We start from the raw sequence: 21,373 nt of genomic DNA on the forward strand, positions 1-21,373 counted from the left end.
AATCCAAAGCACTGCAGGTTAGCCATAGGGACTGGACGTCAGAGCTTATTTAGTTCTGTCAGGAAGATTGTTTAGGTAGAAACCCAGTTTTCACTGGTTATCTCAGACTGCTCAGGACAAATACACTGCTCAGCTGGGTACTGTGAAGAACAGAAACTCAGAAAATGCAAGGCAAAGATACCTTGATGAGAATAAGAAAGAAATACAAATGAAGCAAATCAAACCATGATTTTCCACGTGGCTATTGGGCATCCTTGGCTGTTCATTAGTGAGGCTGAGGTATCAACAGAATAAAGAGCATCCTTTATGGGGAACTCGAAACTATCCAGTATGTTATTTCTTGCTGATGGAAAATGAGAGCGAAAAAAATCTTATGATGATTATCTGATCTAATACTGTAATTTTTACTTTCACATTATTAAAAGGGAAATTATAATCCTCTAATAGAAGTCTGTGCTCTAAAATGCAAAAATGTAATAAAGTACCTCTCAATTTAAAACTTTAACTTATCTATAAAATAATTTAGTATCTATTCTAATGTAATATTAGAATATTTAGTAGCTATTTTAATTTAATATTAGAAGATACGGATATAATTTTGACCACTTTTACATGTACAAAAGGTTTAGAATCTTCTAAAATCTTTAACAATTCATTAAGGGAAGATGAGAAGGTGAAAGGGAACATGAGGTTAAAACAGTAGTGTTATGCATATTGGTACAGGAAAAGTGTGTTACACGAGATTTGGTGCTGAGCAATGTGTGTTAACATGTTGTTCCACAAACCTGACTCACAGAGACCTATTTTAAAACAATGAAAATTGTTTACTTAAAAGTCACATTGAACAGAGTATTCAAGGACAGAAAGAACCAGGTACTTCACAGGCCTCAGACTTAAATCTGAACGTTGCATTTGGTTAAAGCATAATCTGCACCTGATTAAAAGACAGAGCCAGATTTTATCTGAGTACCCGAAGGAATACAGAATTTTTTATTGTTTTGGGGAGTCTGTTCTCAAGAGTTGATCTCACCATGAAAAATACATACTGTATTTACATTTTAAACAGTTCTGGTGGCAATCTCCAGAAAGACTAAGAAGCCTTTGTCATTAGACTGAAAAATTTACTAGTTCCTGATATTTTCCTCTCTTAGCAGCTAACTAATCTGTTTAAATACTCAGTATTAGACATTTTCTCCAGTTTCCAAGCACTTACAGTTCTTTTCTGTAAGTTTTCTATTTTGTAGCTTCATTTTATTGTCTGGGCATAACATTCTTCTATCAGCTCTATCTATACTATACGCGTGGAACAATTTAATCTCTGTTCTCCTAACCACTACTAATTTCTACATATAAAAATAAAAACCCTTTTAAATGCATCATGGGGGGGGGGGTGGGGGGGGGTGGATGTGTGTGTGTGTGTGTGTGTGATAGTGACTTAACTATCTATTTTATGACCTTTTAATTATTTTCAGAATAATTATTTTCAAGGCTACAATCCCAATTTTGAAAGTGTCACTTATGTATCTAATTTCAAAGCATACAACTATCCAGGCAGCTGTACGAAAGCACTTGCTTTTATCAGCTAAACTTTTAACATTCTCAGAGAAAGAATTCACATTTGTTTGACAAGACTTTATCTTCCAAAAACCTTCTGCCTTGAATTCTAGCAGTAATGCTCTGTATTCAAAGCTTTTAAACCATTATGTATAGAAGCCCACCTCACCATTCTATTAGCTTCTCTTTCACAACATGGGTCACATTGGTTGGGTTTCTATTTTATTTTTTCTAAGCTTTAATATTACATTCACTGCTTCCAGGAGTTTCTAGAGTGTTCCAGGATCCCTCTAAAATGAATACAGCATATATCTACTTCTGAATTCAGTTCATCTAAATCAGTCATCATAAAAACACTGCTTAATGCTTTCCTTAGAAACTAACTGCTTGGAAAATACTTTACCATCATTATGGAATACGAGTGGACTCTCCTACTTCTTTCCAGAAACAGAACAGAAATAGATATTGAAAACTTTCCTTTTTTCTGTCATTACTAGCTATTTGATTTTCTTAAACTTTTACTAGTGCCATATATATGTATATATGGAGATATTCCTTTTCTCCCCTAACATAATGTAATATACATTCTAGTATCCTTAGCTAAGCCAAGGATTGTTCCTTGGCTTCACTTCCACTATACTTCATAGCCTCTACTTCATATCAAACTATATTTGTGTTCCCACGTTTTATATTGTGATGTTATATACACGTGTTTTTTTTTCAACTGGTGTCCTCATATTGTTACCAAAGTTGGGTTTTTACAAGTTACTTTTCTCAGTCATAGTACAGTGGCTATTTGGCTAGCTACTAGGCTTCCTCATCTTTAATTTACCTTCCAGTCACAATCTCATACCTACTTACAGTTTTATCTCCAACGAATGCCATTCAAAACATGTTTAACTTTGAGAAATTAGTCTCTTTGAGGTATCAGTTCTCCACATTATTGCTAAGGACCTTCCTCTGTTTACCAACAGTAAGTACAAGCAACTTAAAACCACTGGTCCCTAGGCAACTGTAAACTTCCATTACAATGATTAATTCATCTTTATCTAGCCCAATAAAGTCCAAAGTGGAATGAGTGCATGTAGAGTATCCAGCTATACATCTCCTAAATTGAATTCCCAAATAGCAATTCCATTTTTCTTAAGAAGGAAAGAAATGAATTAAAAAAAAAAAAAAAATCATGTATTTTAGGTTTAGAAGAGCAAATACTCTAACCATCCTTTTTCCCTATAGCTATAAACGAATTGTCTAAATAAGAAATTTCAAGTAAAGAAACTGAGAATGTGCATAAATATTTACAGACTAGGAGGTCCATGAGCAAGGAGGGGAATTGAAAAAAAAAGTGGTTTTAAATGTCAAGATTATGAACATTACAGAATGCAGTTCCTCTCTGTGGCAATCTAGTTTTTTAAAACTTCACTCTATACATGGGTCATGTGTACATATACAGTTCTGCAGACAATTCATTTTGTCAGCAATGTGGCTGCGTACACTGGAGCAATACAGACCGCAAGTCTGCAAAATATATTCATTTCAGATCAAGAGTGCCGAATGTAAAAAAGTATAACAAGTGGTTTAATTTCTTGATATGAAACCAAGAGGTACAGTAATTTCAGAAGGCAAAACAAAACAAACTAAAATGAAAATTATAACATCTATTTGAAAAGCTGTAGAAACCCAAACATTGTCATTTCCACCTATAACTGTCAAATATCTGTCATTATACCAAAATTCTAGTTGCGAAATGTATTACTTCAGACAAGTAATTTTAATAGTTAAGCTCTTTCAGTTAATTTGTCCAGATATCTATTCCAGACATCTCTATTATATGTGAGCTTTCATCTCTAAATTTTGCTTGTTAACATCTGTTCTTAATATCACAATGACAGTTTCCATTGCAACTTCTTCATTTCATAAGTTCATAATCCTGTGAAGCCTCAAAGCTAAGTTTTTCTAAATGTGTTTTTTTTTTCTGAAGTGTGTATATTATTGTAGAACACTCAGTAGGACCATTACAATGAAATAGCATCATTTATTCCAATACGAGCTGTAGAAGAGGTTCCAAAACCATGGAAGAGCAGACAAACTGGACCTAATCAGATGCCTTTCACTCAGTTCCCATTTTTGTCAAAAAGCTGTTTGCCATGCGAGGTGATGTCTAAGTGCAGACAAGCAGATAGCGACGATTTCCTTGAGAACTCTCCCAACATCTGGCACTACGTGGCTCAAAAACAGAGCTCGAGTCAAAGATGTTGTCTATGTTTTTATACCCGTCACCGTATTCTTCTTCCTAAAAACATTTAAGCACAGTTAAACTGTCAGCATTCATCATGTCCTATTGTATTGTATCAACTAACCTGGAAAATACAGCAAATGTCTTTCACTTTTGGTTTTTCCCTGTTCCCGGGAATTAGCAAGGTTATCTTCATCTTCTCTTAGACCTTTATAGCAATTAATCTTTAGAGGTGCAAGATGGTTTTTGTGCCTTGCTTAATAGGGTGTCTACCTTTATGTCAATATTTACAGGGCCAGCCGGGAGTACTCGAGTGCTGAATAGAAAGTACCACTAGGAGAAGATACAGTTGTTCTGAACATTTATGGCACCAAACATTTTTAAAAGACAACGTATGGTGGAAAAGGCTCACCTGGAAAGACACAGTATAAATACCTGCCTGTTATGCACGGCTGCCCAATCAGAGGCAAGTCATGACAGAAATTGCTTAATACACTTGATTCCCACTAAAACGTGTTTCTAAAAAACAAAAAAAAAAGAGAAAAGAAAAAAAAAGGAGGAAAAAAAAGATGTTCTATTACAGAGAGGATTATAAGCATTGATCCACTCCAAATCAGGAGAGGCATGCTGCTCAGGATCAGCAGAACATTTCTAATCCAGCTCCCATCAGTTTCAACGTCAGCACTTCAGACATGTTTTGCAGCAGTGGGCCACCCATCAACATGCTCATAAACACATCATTTTGGAATTGTTTTGGTTCATCTCTACAGCTCTGACCCGGGCAGGGCTATTCTCTGGACAAATGCCAGACAATCATGACAATTGCAACATACCACCACAGTGAATGGTATTCAAGCATCCTCAAAATATACAAAAAATCACTCTTTTCAGCTCCCTTTATGACATACACAAAAAATTTACCAATGCATCTGACACAGATGAAGAAGCTCTTCCTGGCTGCTGAGGGACACAGGTGACACAAGGCCATACATGTATGTTTTAGAGTTACAGTAATGATAACGGTCCATGTGGCATCCTTATTTTTCATAGAAAAGAATCATAGAATATTTGAAGTTGGAAGGGACCCATAAGGATCATCAAGTCCAACTCTCTACTTCTCACAGGATTACCTAAAACTAAACAATATGACTAAGAGCATCATCGAACGCTCCTCAAGCTCAGACAGGCTTGGTGCTGTCACCACTTCCTGGAGGAGGCTGTTCCAGTGACTGACCACCCTTCCAGTGAAGAATTTTTCCCTGACGTCCAATCTGAACTTCCCCTAATGCAGCTTCTTTCCATTTCCTCATGTCCTACCGCTGGTCACCAGAGAGAGGAGATCAGGACCTCTGCCTCCACTGCTCCCCTTGAGAAAGCTGTAGACTGCGATGAGGTCAGAAGTTGCAGATCTTCCTAGTTACCAGAATAAGACTGTAGAGAACTCCCACTACAAAAGGCAGCTGCTCACTGTAGTAAAAAATTCCAAATCCTGGATAGCTGAAAAGCCTATTTATTAAATATTTATAAGACTGTAATAATTAGGTAAGATCTCATAATATATTCAATGTTATCCACCCATAAATTCAACATGCACTCCTGTAGAATTCTTGATTCCTTATAACATATGCCAGCATATGGTTTTTGAGACAATTTTAAACTCAAATTGTCCGATATATTCTTGCTAGTTTACTCACAGCTTTGCCTGACATATTTATAAATTGTGATCAAAACCATTTCAGCCACCTGAAAAGAAATTGAAAAAGGAGTAGAAACTTGTCTGTTCAGCTGTGGAAGAAAAATCCATCTTTTTCGTAAAAAGCCTCCTGCACAGATAAAATGGCTGGGGTTAGAAAACGGTGTTTGTTTTGGAAAAACTTCTGACTTGTGATCTCTCTTCATATCTGAACAGAACTTGCTCAGGTTTGACTGATTTGAATACTTCATAATATTAACACGCAGGTTTAATTTTCTGCTCAGAACATTAGATGCATTTCTGCAGTACTACATACTTCACAGGATGTGTATCAGCAGCTACATGTAACATTAGCAGCTCTTTCAGCCCTTAGAAGTCAGAATTTAAGAGTCCAGACAGAAAACAGGCCGTTATATTAGAATAAAGAAAGCTAGTTTTAAGGTTGTGTCAGTGTTGATGGGTGGCAGTGGGGACCGCCTTCTTTTTCATTTAGCAATCTGAATTTGAAACACTTTAAAACACCAAAATGCCAAGTGTGAGATCACAGGGATTTAAATGATGAAAGAAGCCAAACAAAGGCAAGTAAACAACAGAAGATGAAATTTTAGAACACATAGCTTTTCTTTCTCTTTCTTTTTTCTTTCTGTTTTTATGTCCTTTTTATCTCCAGGTTTTCTTAATTTTAGCTATTTATTCCTAGTCTTCTTGTATAGTGCTCAGCTATGCCTCCAGAACTACGAATAACATTCTGCTTGCATAATTCAGGTGAACAGTCAATATACTAAGTAGCACTAAATTCATTATTAGATTGACTTAGTCCTAAGTCTAAGTCCCACTCAGGTGGACCCACCTGCCTAAGCAATTCATTTTGATGGAAGCAGATACAACAGGCTAGAATCTGATCAGTCTTGTTACGGCCTTTGCTGTTTTCAGGTAGTGCTTCCTTTTCTTAGAATCCATATAAAAATAAGAGAGCCTCAGTTTACTCATAAACAAATCACTTTTTAAGATCTGTGAAACAGTTGAAATTTCAAATAGTGTATACCAGCGTCAAACTAAATATAACTGAAATTACTGAGGGTCTTTTCACTGACTTTGGCAAGTGTTGTTAGAGGCCCATCGTTAGTAAAGTAGCATCTTCATTAATCTCCCATATTTTGAAAATACAGTAGTTTATTCCAGGGGAAGACACTCTGTGCTCTTCTGAACTTGAACTTCTTACCGAACACTGAGTTTACAGATTAAAATAACAGTCAGACAGTCAGCTTTCTAAATATTGCTCACTGAACGTTACCTAAAGTTGGTGGCATTCTTTTAGGCATGGAACGCATCTGTCATCTGCATTTTGTTGACCTTGAAGCTTACTGGTTAGAGACAAGACTTCACCTACTCAAAGCAAGCTGTTTAAAACATTCAAACAGATCGTTTTAAAATGCATTTCACTTTTTAATTTCCTACTGTTCTTCTTCCATTGAGAAAGCACTGCCTGAACCCAAAGGGATTTCCACATCTAGCTTTCATGCTTTTTGTTACCACATGGCAGTGACCGCTAGATTGGCAAATAGAATAATTGCCTTTGAGAGATTTCTTTAAGGATGTTAAGAGCATGAACTTCATTCTTTTTAAGTAGCTTCTTAAATAAGTGCTTCAAAACAAAGTCAACGATTGATCCAATTCTTTGAATAAAAAGTTCTCCCCATTTGACAATAGGATTTACTACTGAAGATAAAATGTACATTAATCTTTCTAGTTTATTGTCTTCAGCTGACAAAGGTAGAATTACAGAGTTGCTGCACAAAGAAAGATTTGTACCCTCTGTTTGAAATGACACATCTACATAAATTCATTGACTGACTTCAGATAAAAGCAATCTTTACATCTCCACTTCTTGTCACCTGAAGAGAAATAGGGATACAATTTATGCTTTATCACCTAGTAATATTGTTGAATAACTGTTTATTCTCTAAGCACATTTGTGATTCCCTTCTTTGTTTATCGTAGTGCTGTATTTTTCCCCCCCTGAAAGTGAAAACGAACATCCAGAACGTCTATTTATTGCCTGGGGAGAAAGGTGGACATCTTATCTGGGAAAAATCAACAAGAGAAAGCACCCCCCACCACCTCCCCATCAGAATATCTGGAAGAGTTTTTACCAACTTCGCAGATTTGACACTTCTGTCTTCTACCACTGGGACACCTAATTTGAACCCTAATTTCTAAAGGAGGAGGGATGGGAGAGAAGACAAGAATGTCAATACTCTGTCTGTCACGTGTGTGTACAGCAGGATAAAAACAGCCACTGTGGGACAGAAACGGTTTTTTCCACTGGCAGCTGCAACGAGAAGCTGAGCTAGGACCGCTGCTGCGGGAGCAGCGAAGGGAATCCTTCATGCGGTCTCGGCTCCGCAGCTTTTAACTCCGGTTCCCCTCCCTTGCGGTGATCGCAGCGGCGGGCTCGGCCCTAGGGAACGGAGAGGTGAGACCCACTGTGTGCGGGGGAAGGGGAGGAAAAGGGCAACAAAGCCAGCAGACAGAGGTTCGGCAGCCGGTAAGACAGAGGTGAAATAAAGCTTGCCCTGCGCTGGCCACGCACAAGCTACCGCAACACGTAAAAGCGATGCACGCAAAGTACACTGCGGCTAGCGAGCCCGGAGCCTCCTTGAACACGAGCTTCCCGCAGCCTTACCGGAGACGGACGCACGTCCGCACACGCACAGGGGCACTGGCACACGGCGGGAGCATCCCTCCTCCCACCCGGGGCTGCCGGGCGCACGTCCCCGCCGCTGCCGCACCGCGGCCAAGCCCGCTCCCGCCGCACCGCGGCCGCCAGGGCTCCCCCCGCCCTGCTCCCCGCCCGGGCTCCTGGCAGCAGCCGCCCGGTACGCGCCCACCACCCGTCAGCAAGCATCCCCCTGCCTGGCTTTCCCCGTCCCCGCGGCGGCCAGGGGCGAGGCGGGGGATCGCCCTCCCGCGCCCCGGTGCGGGGGACGGGGCTTGCGGGGGGCACCTCCCGCCTCCTCTCCGCTTTCCCCCGGCGGCGGCTGCCCCGCTCCCGCCCGCCCCCGCGCCCGCCTCCCCGCGGCGCGCCCGCCCCTCGCCCGGCACCCGGCGCTGCTGCCGGCCGCAGAGCAGCCGCGGGCGCGCTGCGCGGCGCGGAGGGAGCGGGGCTGGCCGGGAGGCGTGCGGGAGGGGCGGGAAGGCCGGGGAGGGGGGAGGGAAGGGGAAGTGGAAGGGGAAGGGAAAGGGGGGGGGGGGGTGCGTGTGTGTGTGGAGGGGGAGGGGGGAGAAATCAAATAAATAAATAACCTCCGCACCAATAAGAGCGGCAGCGGCTGCCGAGCAGGCTGGGATCGGATGGGAGAGGTCCTTCCTGGGCTGTATTTGTTTGTTTGTGACTGGAGCTGCAAAGTTCAGAGACAAACGTGTTGCTTTCCGGAGGCGGCGACCGCCCCCGCTTCACCTGCCCGGCTGCCGGGGTCCCTGCCCGGCCCGGCCGGGGGCGGCCCCGCCGCTCTGCGGGGCCCTCTGCCCGGCATCGTCCCCGCCGCCGGGGCCGGAGGACGGGAGAGGAGTGCGGGGCTGCGTCTCTCGCCCGCCCGCCTTCTCCCTCCGCGGGGTGCCGGAGGGGCAACGGACAGGTGAGTGCCTCCTCCCCGCACTTCTGCCTGGCGCGGCGCGGCGCGGGGGATGTCCGCGCTCTGTGTTCACTTCCCCGCCGCCGCGGGAGCTGCTCGTTTATCAAACTTTGCCTCCCGCGTCCTCCGCCCGGCCTTTCGCGGGAGGGCGAGCGTTCGGGTTAACAGGCTTGGCGCAGAGGGAAGGCGCGGGCAGCAGGATGAGGAGGAGGAGGAGGAGGAGGGGGTCCCGCTCCGCGGAGCGCAGTTCAGCCCCCGTCGGGAGAGGGGGCTTGCCCGAGCCCCGCGCTCCGCCCGGAGCCCCTCGCCCCCCGCGCGAAGTTTGAGGTTTCGTGGTCGTTTTTTTTTTCGCCCCGCGAGGCCCGCGCAACAGGCACCGTGCTGCGGCGGGGGGCGGCCGGCCCGGCGGACCCCTGCCCTTTTCGGTAATTTCGCTTTGTTTCCAGCGCCCGCACGGTTCTGCCTTGCCGGGAGCCGGCGCGGCTGCCGGTGAGCGCCCGGGAGCAGCCCTGGGAGGCACGCCTCCTCCTCCTCCTCCTCCTCGGGAGCGAAACTTGCGGGTGCGCAGGAGGCGCGGATGGGCTGTTTCCGCCGGGCTGCGCGGGAGATGCGCGGCTGTTTCCCCCCCCCCCCCCCCCGGTGCGGGGTCTGCGCGGCGGGCGCCCGGCAGGTGGAGCCGCGGGGAGCGGCGGCGGCGGGCGGCGGTTTGTCTCGGGCGAGGCGCGACGCGGGGTGCGGGGCCGCCCGGTGGCCCCGCGCCCGCCCCGCCGCCGCCGGAGCGGGGTGGGACGCGGTGAGCGGGGCTGCGGGAGGCGGGCAGGGGAGGTTAAACGTTACCCCTGGCCGCACGCGTGTCTTCCTGCCGGTGGTTGTCTCTCTGGTTGTCGCAGTGTGCCGGGAAAGGAATGAGGTTCGAGGGGTAGTCTGTCTTAATTACCACAGGACGCATAAAAGCGTAATTGTGAAAATTATTCAATAGCGGTGAGCAATTAAAAGATTATCCGAGTACTCTGCGGCTAGCAAGGAGCAGACTGTAGTAATTGGATAGTTAATGACATTTAAATAGGCAGGCTTTCTTAAAATAGTAAGCGCCACTCTTCCAGGGAACCGAACAGGGTGTTAGAATATTTAATAATTACATGGCGGTGACGGTAGCGCTGCTGAAAGCGCCGTGATAATGAAGTTGTTCGCTCGGCCAGCAGCACTGGGACAGACTTTGCGCAGTTCCAGGAAGGCTGGATGTCCATCATCCATCCGTTGATAGGTAGACGCAGCTAAACACCGTAGAAATTTGTGCGAAGCTCAACCGAAGGGGAGGCGGTGTGTTGCACATTGTCCGGTGAAATCTCCTTCCGTCTTTTACTGGCATCGTTTGCCTGAATTGATAATTGAACTGGAGTTTTCTGTCACTTTATGCCACTTGGACTGGTTGGAAAGAGTTCCTGTTTGGCATTGTGAAGGCTGGGTCGGCATGGTGTAACGACCCTCCCCTTGACGTCCTTCAACAACCGGACAGCTGGGGTGGTGTTTATTTGGTAGCAATACCAAACACTGAACTTCAGTGACAAAGTGATAAATAAATCAACTTCTGCACGGCTGAACTTTATTTTATAAACTTTTTGTCCTCCCACATCTCTCACGTTTCTTGTATAACTTGAAAATTTTTTGTGGCAAACTCAAGACGTGACTGCACAAACTTGTTGCATTCCGTTTTAAAAGTTTTCTGGGTGTAATGTGTGATAAAGTGGGCATAACAAGAAGCAACATGGTGTAATCTTACGCTTGCTGTATTTTTTTTTTTCCACAGAGAAAATGTTTCCGCCTTTCTTATTCAAAGACATATACTTAAGGAAAATGCCAGAAATGGAATTAAATAAGAGATTAAATTTAACAAATTAAATAGGATATTCTATCTTAAGAAGTACTGTAGAGAACAACACATAATTAAAATTGTAAAGTATGTATGGACTCTTACATACCTTTGCTTCGTTCAGTCGATCTTAAGTTTTGTCATCAACATAGTTTTGTCTTCCTCTGAGGTAAAAAAATACAGAAATAAACAAACTCCTGAAACACTGATCTAAATACTGAAAGGGCTCAGTGTGCCTCTCCCAAGGCAGTGGAAATGCTGAGCCTCACAAAAGTTATACTCACAACTGTAAAACTAGCCGATTTTCTGCTTGCGTTGGATGCTACAGTTGTTACTTCAGAATCTGGTGGTGTATCCCAGCCTTGCACTTTTCACTCTTCTAGATGCATTTCTCAAATACTTTATTCATTCTTGCATGCCGAAGTATTGGGATATTTCTAATGATCATTGCTGCCGACTTCTGAACCTGAATTCGGTTCTACGTGAAGGTTTCTAAAAACCGGAGTAATGGAGCTTTTGTTTTTGACTCGGTTCCTGTAAAAATGTTTGCTTGAATGGAGATGGGGTTTAATGTTACAATTGGATTTCCTCCAAAACAAAAGTATGACTTTCCACACAGCTGATAAATAGATAGCTGTGTTATAGCTGTGTATAGATGTGTTATCAAAGAATTACAAAACACTGATGTCTTGACATCTGGATTTGTGGAGTGCCTTTGATAAAACATTGAGTGTGAGAAAATGCTGTTAGAAGATTTTTTTGAGAGGGGAAAAAATCCCCAACCCCAGCATAGAAGGAATATTAAAACATGGTTTTCCATGACATACTGGATTGTATAAGGCTGTTTTGGGGAGCTGTGTTTATATGTTTTCCACATATTGTATTAAAATTATACCAGCACAAGTTTTATAAGAAAATGAACTCTGCTTGAAAAATCCTTCTAATGAGACACAGATACCTTTCTTCTATAACATCTACATATTTCTCCCCCTGATCCTTCCTGGCTCTTTATCGGCAAGTCTGTGCACGAAGATTCCCCAGCATTACTAAACATATTCTTCTGTATTGCTTCCAAATGGTACCATTTGAAGTCTTTCTTTCACGCTAACATTTGCAATACTAATGTTAAAAATTAGGTTGAAAGTACCTTTCTGCTCTTCTGACACTTGCAAAAGATACACAGCAATGTTTTACATCTAGTATATCTAGAAATGTTGGATTTACTAAACTCACAGCTCAATACGGGTAAACCCAAAAACTTTAATCTTGGAAAATGCAATTTTAATATCAGGCAAAGGGGGAAAGAGAGAGAAGTTCTTAAATCCTGTATAATTACCATACTCAAATTGCTTGTCAAATGAGGGAATGTCAGCTTCTGGGCACATGCCTCCGTCAGAACAGTGAAATACCCTGTCATTGACTCTGAAGCTACAGCATACGTTACAAATCGTTCCAGGTAAAACAAATATTTGAGAAACAGAGATGCAAAATATTTCTTAATGCATTGAAGTGAACAGGCTATGAAATTCAGTATCTGAGAATATTTCTAGTGTAGCTAATAATAATTATTACCTGTGACAGATACTGGAATAAGACTTCTGGAAGCCAATGCTTCTGTTTGTGGTTTTTTTTTTTGAAGTGTTTGCTTCATTGATGCTGTGACTTTTTTACATTCTAGTATCATTTTACTGTATTAAAGACAGCAATTGAAGTTATAAACTAATAAATTCCATAAGCTTAGCAGAGTCATGGTCTGCAAATTATCAGAATGACCAAAGCATTAAATTACACTTTTATTTGTGCAATAATTTCCTACAAGACTTGACTTGCAGATCTGTTATGTTATGAATACGGTCTTACTTCTGAAATCGCGTTTTTTCATTCAGGTCTGTGAAGAAACTAAGTTTTACATGTGGACCTGTTACTTCTGGACTATGTATTTAGCAATTTAATGATGGATACTCTAGGGCTAGGCTTTTTTTGATGACTAACATTTTGTCCAACAGAGAAGACTGTTCTTGGCTTAGCGCACGCACATGCACTGTGATATATCTGAATATGGGCCTACATATGCTTTATGTGTGAAAAACAGTCTTCTGTTTAATAAATCTTAGTACCGTGTACTCCCAAAAATACATCTACTATGAAGTAAGACAGAATTTGCAAAGATTCTTTTGAAGCGTGGGAAGTGTTTTAACTGTAGCACGTAGAAAGATCAGCACGGTGTATTTGCAAATACTTTTCCTCTAGAAACGTGAATGAATGAATGCAGTTAGCTTTGTTAATTCAAACTGTATTTCTAATCTTAAACTATTGCACTATAGCAGTATAGTACCTAAAGGCAGTCTGCCTGTGAGCTCTGCTGAAATCTAGAACTCTTGAGAATGTCTCTTCTAATCGCTGCTAAATGTTCCAGTGTTAATTAAGAGATAATGTAAGTGGAATCGAATGTTATGACAGCTTAATGGTCTCCTGTTGAATATAAGTTCCATGGCTAAGCAGACACACTTTCAGAAAACAAGAGCATTTCAGCATTGTCTGTTCAATAGGAACTGTTTCTGCAAAAGGTTTAGATAATCCCCCCCAGAGGGGGGAGTGTTCATCATGTTTTTACTGTAGCAGTCAGAGAGCAGCATCGCTTTCCCTTAATTAGTTGAATGCAGGGACAGTTTACAGAAATCTGCAGGGTCACACCCATGGCGGTGCCCTGCTCCAGTCCTTGGCTGCTCCAGTAGCCAAGGCTTTTGCTAGCTGAAGCTTTTACTTCCTCCAAGGGCCAGAGAAAGCCAGAAAGCTTAGCTGTGTTCCAGGACACGCTGTCATGGCTGTTTTACAGCGCAGGACTGCAGAGGGCAGGCTCACAGTCATCCCACTGTGTGCGATCTTGACCCATATGGAATATTTGGAGTAGGAGCATTTTGGACATGAAAAGTGAAGCGGTCAAGCTGCTCTTCCCTTCTGATAGACACCTATGCATTGACAGTTCTTCTGTTTATTTAGGAGTCATTCTGTTTTTAAAGTAGTGTTAAAAATCACATTGATTTAATCGCTGAAGAAATACGTGACAAATCATTCTGGCTGAAATATTGTTCTCACACTGATCTCTACCTTTTTTATTGTAAACCTGTTTTCCCTTGGGACGGCGTAACATTGAGATGTGGTCATAATGATGTTCAAAAGAACATCAACCACTTCCAAGGGCAGGGAGCAGGGCACAATCTGGGGAAGGCAGCCAGCCAGCAAGGATTGAGCTCGTATTTATCCACTTCCAGAGCAAGTGGGGTGAGGAAGAAAGAAGGATGAAGCATGTGCTAATTAGCAGTGGACAGTGCCCCTAGGTCACAGCAGGAGTGAAGCTTGGTAAAGTTTGGACTGAAACACCTCCAACTCAGCTCTGAGAGACATTATCTTGGCAGCTAATTCCACTTTATGGTAGACTGACCATTATATATAGGATTTCAGATGAAAGCATTTGAACTATTAACAAAATTATCTGAAATTGCACTGATTTATGCAGTCACAGCCATCTAACACTATGAGTAATAAAACCGTCTTCCTGCAGACACTACATACACGTTCAATCTGATGATGAGTCCTGCTTGTATTTTTAGGACTACAACTTGATATAACAAGAGATACGCAGCATAATCTTTTAACAGAAGCAAAGTCTGTTTAATACTTTTATTTTCGGAAACTAACAGCTTTAATTTTGGTGGATCTCTTGACTGGCAACAAGTCATACCTCAGCAACTGTATAAAGAACAGTTTCAGTTATGTGCTAATCCTTGTAAATCACTGGGGTATAATTTGTTCTTGGACAGCAGAGATTACTAAACGTAATTTTATGTTACACCGAAATAAAAGACCACATTCAAGGAACATACAAGTCTTGTCAAGGTAATTTTAAAATATTTCTAACTATTTGCTGCAGTGAGGGGGATAAAATACAGGGATGAGAATGAAAATGGACTAGCTGATTGTCTCAGGGGAAATCAAGCTTTGGAGAGAAGAGGTGATACTTAATAGAAATTCATCCCTTTTTTTTTATTTCAGCAAATCTGCTGCTAATTTAGGGTGCGGGCAGAGGATAGCCTGTGAATTAGGTACCATGGGTAAAAAGGTGCTGCCCATTCACTTAAAAGCTACTGTTAGTTTAATTGGATTTTTAGCTGCCTTTCAGACTAAACTGCACATGTATTCCTAGTCCATTGCAGCAGGAAGTAAAATATGTTCATTTGCAACTGCAAGACTAATTAATTTTACTTGACTTTGCAAAAGATTTATTGTGGCTTATGTGTCACTGGGAAAAGGAATTGTATATTGTTGTACAGTGCTCTAGAATTAACATTTTTTTTTTTAAACAAAGATTGACTAGTTGGGACTCAGTTCAGTGTTAGCTAGGATTAGCAACACAGGCAGAATGAAGGTTAGGTTTTACCAGTCTTCCTTAAAGTCACCAGTAAATACTTGTAACTTAGGGAGTGTGTGCTCAGATATGGTCTTTGATTTTTTCATGCAAAAATTGGGGGAAGAAACTACGGAAAGAGAATGAGAGGAGATTGCATGGGACTGATTGGCAAACTAGCAACAGCTGTTACAACAATCAAGAGGGATGACAAGTAGTTATTCTTTAGTAGGAACTGAAGGAGTGAGGACTGAATTTAACATAAAGAAGAAAAAGGAGGAGTGATGAGAAGAGAGAAAAGCTAAACAAGGCTTTAAAATACTACCTTGTCAGAAGTTCCTGGGACAAAGAAGTTAGTCAACAAGGGGGGAAAATCATGTTTTTTGAATGAAAAAGCCTCCTACTTCTTTTTTTGAGTAAAAAGTATTAAGTTGGGTATGAAGTTTGTCTCTTGAAGAGCTTGTGATGTGCTGTAGAGGACATGGAGTGAGTGTCTGAATCTCAAACAGGACACGGGTTCTGTGGGTTTAACCCAGGTGGGGAGCAACTGCTCTTCTTATGCACAGTTTCCTTTGTGCTGTGTGGACTTGTGTTCTTAGAGTTCAGGAAGAACTTTTAGCAATGCGTAAAATTTTCTGCCCTTGTTTCCTTTTCATAGACTTTCATCCTACTGTCTTTTTCTCTATCTTTATTTTCTTTACTTCTGTGATTCAAGAGCGTGAGGATCTGAAGATAAAATTGACCTAAACTGAAAACTCCCTGAACCGGTAGAATTGACTGGGGCTGTGATCACACTCAATTTCACACTGCTGCTAGTGTCATGTAGAGTAATATTGTGAAGGATTCTGTCAATTTTTGGTTCAGCTGCTAGTTGTCATAATGGTAAAGAATCACAGGGAGAGTCACTAGCTTCAGTCAGTGAATGAGAAACTTTAATATTAGAGAAAGGAAAACTGGTATTTTCTCTGAAGCTTACTTTTTTTCCTCATTACGAAGCTTTCACGTAGAATCTTTTCATTTCCTGACTGAATATCTGCAGCTGACTTTAAACAAACTACATGACACTTGAAGCCTTGGTTCCATACACATTTTTCTTCATGGAAAAGTTAAATTGTTCCAACTCTTTGGTTCCTCATTTCTACTCTCGAACAACCTTCTCAGTTGTATTATTTAGAGGACTGCACACACAACCGATGTAAACTGAGTAATTCTGTGGCCAAAAAAAAAAAAAGGCTAGACTTTTAGCCATATTGAATCACCTCAATGCCCCCAAAGAGTTTTGCTGGTGCAAATGAGGGTGCAGAGTAAGGGTAGGATTCCCTCCTAGGAGGGAAAAGGAGGTGGGATCTGCTTTAGCCAGCCTTGCCATCAGAAGAAAGATTTGTAGAACTTCTGCCTCATGCTTGGTATTGTCTATACGCTGTATTTGGAAGGTTTTGTGATGGTTTCATTATTATCTTTAATCTTCTGTGTTCTGCCATAACAGCTAGAGACCTAGTTAGAGATCAGGACAGGACTCTTGTGCTAGATGGCATGTGCATTTAATGAGTATAGATTCTGTTTCATCCTTGTAATGGATGTAAGATTACACCATCTTTGTCAAGATATGCACTTGCGTATGCAGCACATCTAATAAAACATATAAGAATATTTGTTCCTATTTAGAACTTTACAAAATGTAGTTAAACTTTACGCTTATTAATTATTCTGTTGCTTTTTTCCCACTCACCCATGTGCCGTTCTACTATTTATTCCTTACAGGGAATTTCATGGCTTTCAGAGCACATACTGAAGATCCTATTTGCAATTTATGTATTAACAACTCTTGGTATAGCATAAGTAGTGTGCAGCTATCTTATGTAAATAGTTCTTTGCTAAGGAAGTTTTCTATTGCTGCTTTTGTTTACTCAGCTACAGTGACTTTCTCCAGCCACTCGGCAAGTCTTCCCTCTTGCTCTTCTATTCTGGTCTCATCTGTTTCTCAGGTGCAACTGTACTTCTGCTAGTATTGTAGTTACCTGCATTCACAACTTGTCATTGAATTCACTGTGGTCAGCCCTGACTGCTGTAGCCTGAGCTTTGTGAGTGGCTTGTCCTTTCCTCTGACTTGGACTCTATCTCTTTGCCCTTCACCTCCCCACAGAAATGCTCCTAAGTTGGTATTTTGGGAGCCAAACTTGAGTCTCAGACAATCCTTTTTGTGAATAACCTCTAAGCCTGGAAAAAGATCTGATGTGAAATCTGTGTATCAGCCCTTCTTTCTTACGTTTCTCATAGAAAGAGTAAAGCATGAGGGAAAGATGCGGTGACTAGACAGTATTTTTAATCTTAAAGATACAATCTGTTGCGCAAAATTGTTTCTTCATTAGTGCACAAATTATGATCTGCTTAAGAGTTGTACTCAGCGGTCACATTTGCTCAGAATAACACAAGAAGCACATCGCTTGGGATTTTTCTGAAAGCCAATTTGAAGCTAGTGAAAGAGAAGTGTTAGCTGCATGAAAAGCTTGTCAGCTTACCCAGGGAAAAGATGCACACTGGGTACATAGGTATAAGGCTCTATTTCATCACTGTTGTGGCAATCCATCTCAATCTTACTTTTGGGAGGCCACTTCGAAGTTTAGTGTCAATTTACATTTCAGTGAATGCCTTGTTTCTATTTCTTCACTGAAGTGAAGATATCCTTACTTACTAGATGACAACATTTTTGAAATGCCTACTGTGTTTGTAAAATATCTACAGTGACAAAACATTTACAGTAAAATGTAAGCTGTAGAAAATAATATTGCATACTGAACTGGCAGTAATTTCAGCTCTGGTAAAACAAGAAACACTTCTGAACTTACCCTGCATTTCCCTACCACTCCTTCAGTACTCCAAGATGATGAATGAATGTCTTCACATGTTCCAAGCCTGCTGAGTCTGGGCTCTGAGGGGACCCACACCACAGCAGAAATATTGCTTCATGGAGAGAAAAATGCATGTCATAAGCAAGATACTTCAGGAATTATGCATTCGAACTGCTATCACGAACTTCCATTTTTACAAAACAAAAGCTTTCATCATTCAGTGAAGACAGTACTTTGTGCCATCTTCAGAGAACAATACCAGACCTGTCGGGCTAAATTCTGCATTAACTATCTTTTAAATGTTCAAAGGTGTTATGCTATGTAATGTGCAGTAAAATATATACTGTATTGTACCTGCAGTTCCTTGAAATCAAGAATCATTCTGTTATCCAATATAGTAGTTTTTGCAAGGAAATACAAGGACAATGTGTGACACTCTGCAAGGAAAAATTGTACATGTGTTGCTTTCTGTGAGTTTGCTACTGCAGTTTGCTTTTTGTTCCTCAGAACTCTGACAAACTCAATGAAATGTACTGCATATTGTAAATATTAGTGATAGGTCCTCTATGTTCAGTAATTTATCGTTGTCACTGCTGTGAAAATGGCTAAACACAAGTAGCTTTTTATGAGAAATTAATTTTAACTCACTGATAACTTAAGGGTTTACATGATTTGAGGGTTGTCAGTGCGTACAACACATGTACTTTGTACTCTGGCTATGTCTGCTAGTGAAAAACTGTGCTGAGAACATCCTTTTCTTCGTATTTGACATTATTGTCACAAGCCTTGATCTTTTCAGTTTCTTTCTCAGGATTTTTCTTCGTGAAACCATCTCTAGTTAAAAGAAATGCCACATTTACTCCCGAAATGTAATCCTTCTTTTTCTAATGGAGTCTTGTAATTAAGCCAGAACAAAACCAGAAAACAAAAAAGCCCATTTGTCTCTTCTTAAAAATTTATGTTATCTTATGTACATATTTTATTAGCGTATTGGTCCTGAAATCCACTATGAAAATGCTGAACACTAAACTACGTAGGACTGGAAGCTAAACTTTTAGTTTTCTGCTGGACCAGTAATGGTTATTTTAATCTTGTGAACTTTTATTTTTTCACATTTTCTCTGAAGGTATTCAAATGTATATAAATAAAAGACTTGAAGAAGTTATTTAAGTGGAAGACTGCTAGATAGTTAACGCTTTCTTGTTAAAATTTGCCTGAAATTTTTCTGTAAATTTTTGTAAACTGTAGTCTTATTGTAAACTCAACTCCCGGTTGAAAAAACTTTATTAAAGAATAGCAACTGTGCAATACAAAATTTTTTTTTTTTTTTTTTTTGCACAAAACGCACTCTATGCTTTTGAAACAAAATCTGCTATTTCTAATTTTATGTTGTGGTTTACAAAATGGACATTCTTCAATTCTACTTTTTTATTTTTTATCACTTGCCAGTATCAAGCTGGCTTTTAGAAACAATAAAATAAATCCTAGGACCCAATCTTGCTAATACTCATGCATGTTCAAGCCAGAGTTAAAAACATGTAAATGAGAGCATGCATAAAATAACTTTCAATGCTGTAGCTCTGGTACCACTGTAAAAATGCATCACTTTCAGAGGTCTGAAAAATTAGGTATTTGAAAAAAATGGCATGATGCTAATAGTTGTTTTCTTTTATATCAGTTCGTTCTCACCTTTTTTGAGAGTACCCATGGTTTTGCTGTTAAAACCAAGATTATCATGGGGTACCTTTCCAGTGCAAAACACTTCTTATGATAGGTTTGAATAAATTTAATTTAAGATCCTTCAGATTTATTTCTGGCTTTGAGTATTATCTTGTCCATGCAGAAATGATAACTTACTCTGTATGTGCAAACAAATGATGTAGACATTTTGAAAATACTAGCTGGCAAATCAGAAAAACTGAAATCACTCTCTACTTGAACATTCTTTATATAAAAGAGCAACTTGGAAAACAGTAACACTCTAGTTTCCCATTTAAAAGTGGCTCTGAGTTGTGCACTATTGAGTACATAATATAACCCACTGAATACTGAAGGGTTTTATCTCCATTCTTTGCAACTACAAGGAATTATAATATTTATGTACAAACTTTAAATGCAAAAATAGCTGGTAAAATGTGAACATTGCTTAACTTAGCTGAATTTCCTAGTTTGTTAGCATGTATATTCTTACATGCTGAAGAATTCACTATTCTTATAAGAGGACTTCGACACCTGAGTCTTGTCTGCTTTTTGTCAAGCATATCTATAGTTTCCTGCTGCTTGATCTAATCTGGATTTAAATTAAAAACCTTTGTGTAGTTTCAAGGTGATAAGTACCTTAAAACCTGTTTTTTAGATTCAATTATCTGATTGTCTTATTGTCCCATTTATTCTCCATATTTAAATTTCCTGTAATAACGTTGGTAAAAATTTCAAGTCAATAATTCATAAAGGTCTTTAAAGTGGTGAAGGATCTCTTCTTTTTGTACTTGTATTTGAAATAATTTTATTTCTGATTTATTTTTAGAGGTAGTAGAAATTAGTATATTAATTTCTTATTACTTCAGTGAATTTTGAATCCTCACTAATGTTAAATCTTCAAGTTTTAAAGTACGTGTGCAGCTGTTGAGAAAAGTAATACTGTGAGTGAATTTCAGATTCAACTAATTTTATTTCCAATGCACTTTTTTGGGGGGAAATTATCTTTTGGACAGAATTTGAAAAGCTATGGAAAGAGTTTTATCATTACTTAATTTTCTTTCCATTGTTTGATAATTTGATCTACAACAGGCCAGAGGAAGCCTCGTTCTCTTTTACTATGTGTTAAAAGAGCTAAATGTAACCTTTGTCACTGGCTCTGGAGAGCTCTCCTACAAAGTAATTTTCTACTAAATTGAAAGCTTCTCATAGTCAATAATCACTTTATGTAATAGACATATATCTTATCTCATAGCTCAATTACCATATAAAGGTGCTTTATTGTGAGGAGTTTTCTTAGGTAGGCCAGTTGTTTGGTTGAAAGCCAGCAATGTGGTGAATCAATTTCTTGATATCTGTGTAAAAAGCTTGTAGACTGTAGTCAGGTAGTGACTGCCTCTATAGTCCTCTTGGTCTGTCACTGATGCTTACTC

The 21,373-nt window shown here is 40.5% G+C and overlaps 1 protein-coding gene across 17 annotated transcripts in view; it reads left to right on the plus strand.

Annotated features, from left to right (window-relative positions):
* The first annotated feature begins 9,024 nt into the window (after positions 1–9,024).
* Positions 9,025–21,373, plus strand: part of TENM3 (teneurin transmembrane protein 3) — a 1,446,905-nt gene continuing 1,434,556 nt past the window's right edge. For 14 of the 17 annotated variants that reach the window (XM_075421787.1, XM_075421794.1, XM_075421795.1 and 11 more), the window contains exon 1: positions 9,025–9,121. The gene's annotated coding sequence lies outside the window, so the exon portion shown is untranslated. The remainder of the gene's footprint in view (positions 9,122–21,373) is intronic. The other 3 variants (XM_075421808.1, XM_075421809.1, XM_075421810.1) reach the window with 1 other exon arrangement.

This window comes from Opisthocomus hoazin, chromosome 5 (genome assembly GCF_030867145.1).
Source record: "Opisthocomus hoazin isolate bOpiHoa1 chromosome 5, bOpiHoa1.hap1, whole genome shotgun sequence".
Taxonomy (NCBI): domain Eukaryota; kingdom Metazoa; phylum Chordata; class Aves; order Opisthocomiformes; family Opisthocomidae; genus Opisthocomus; species Opisthocomus hoazin.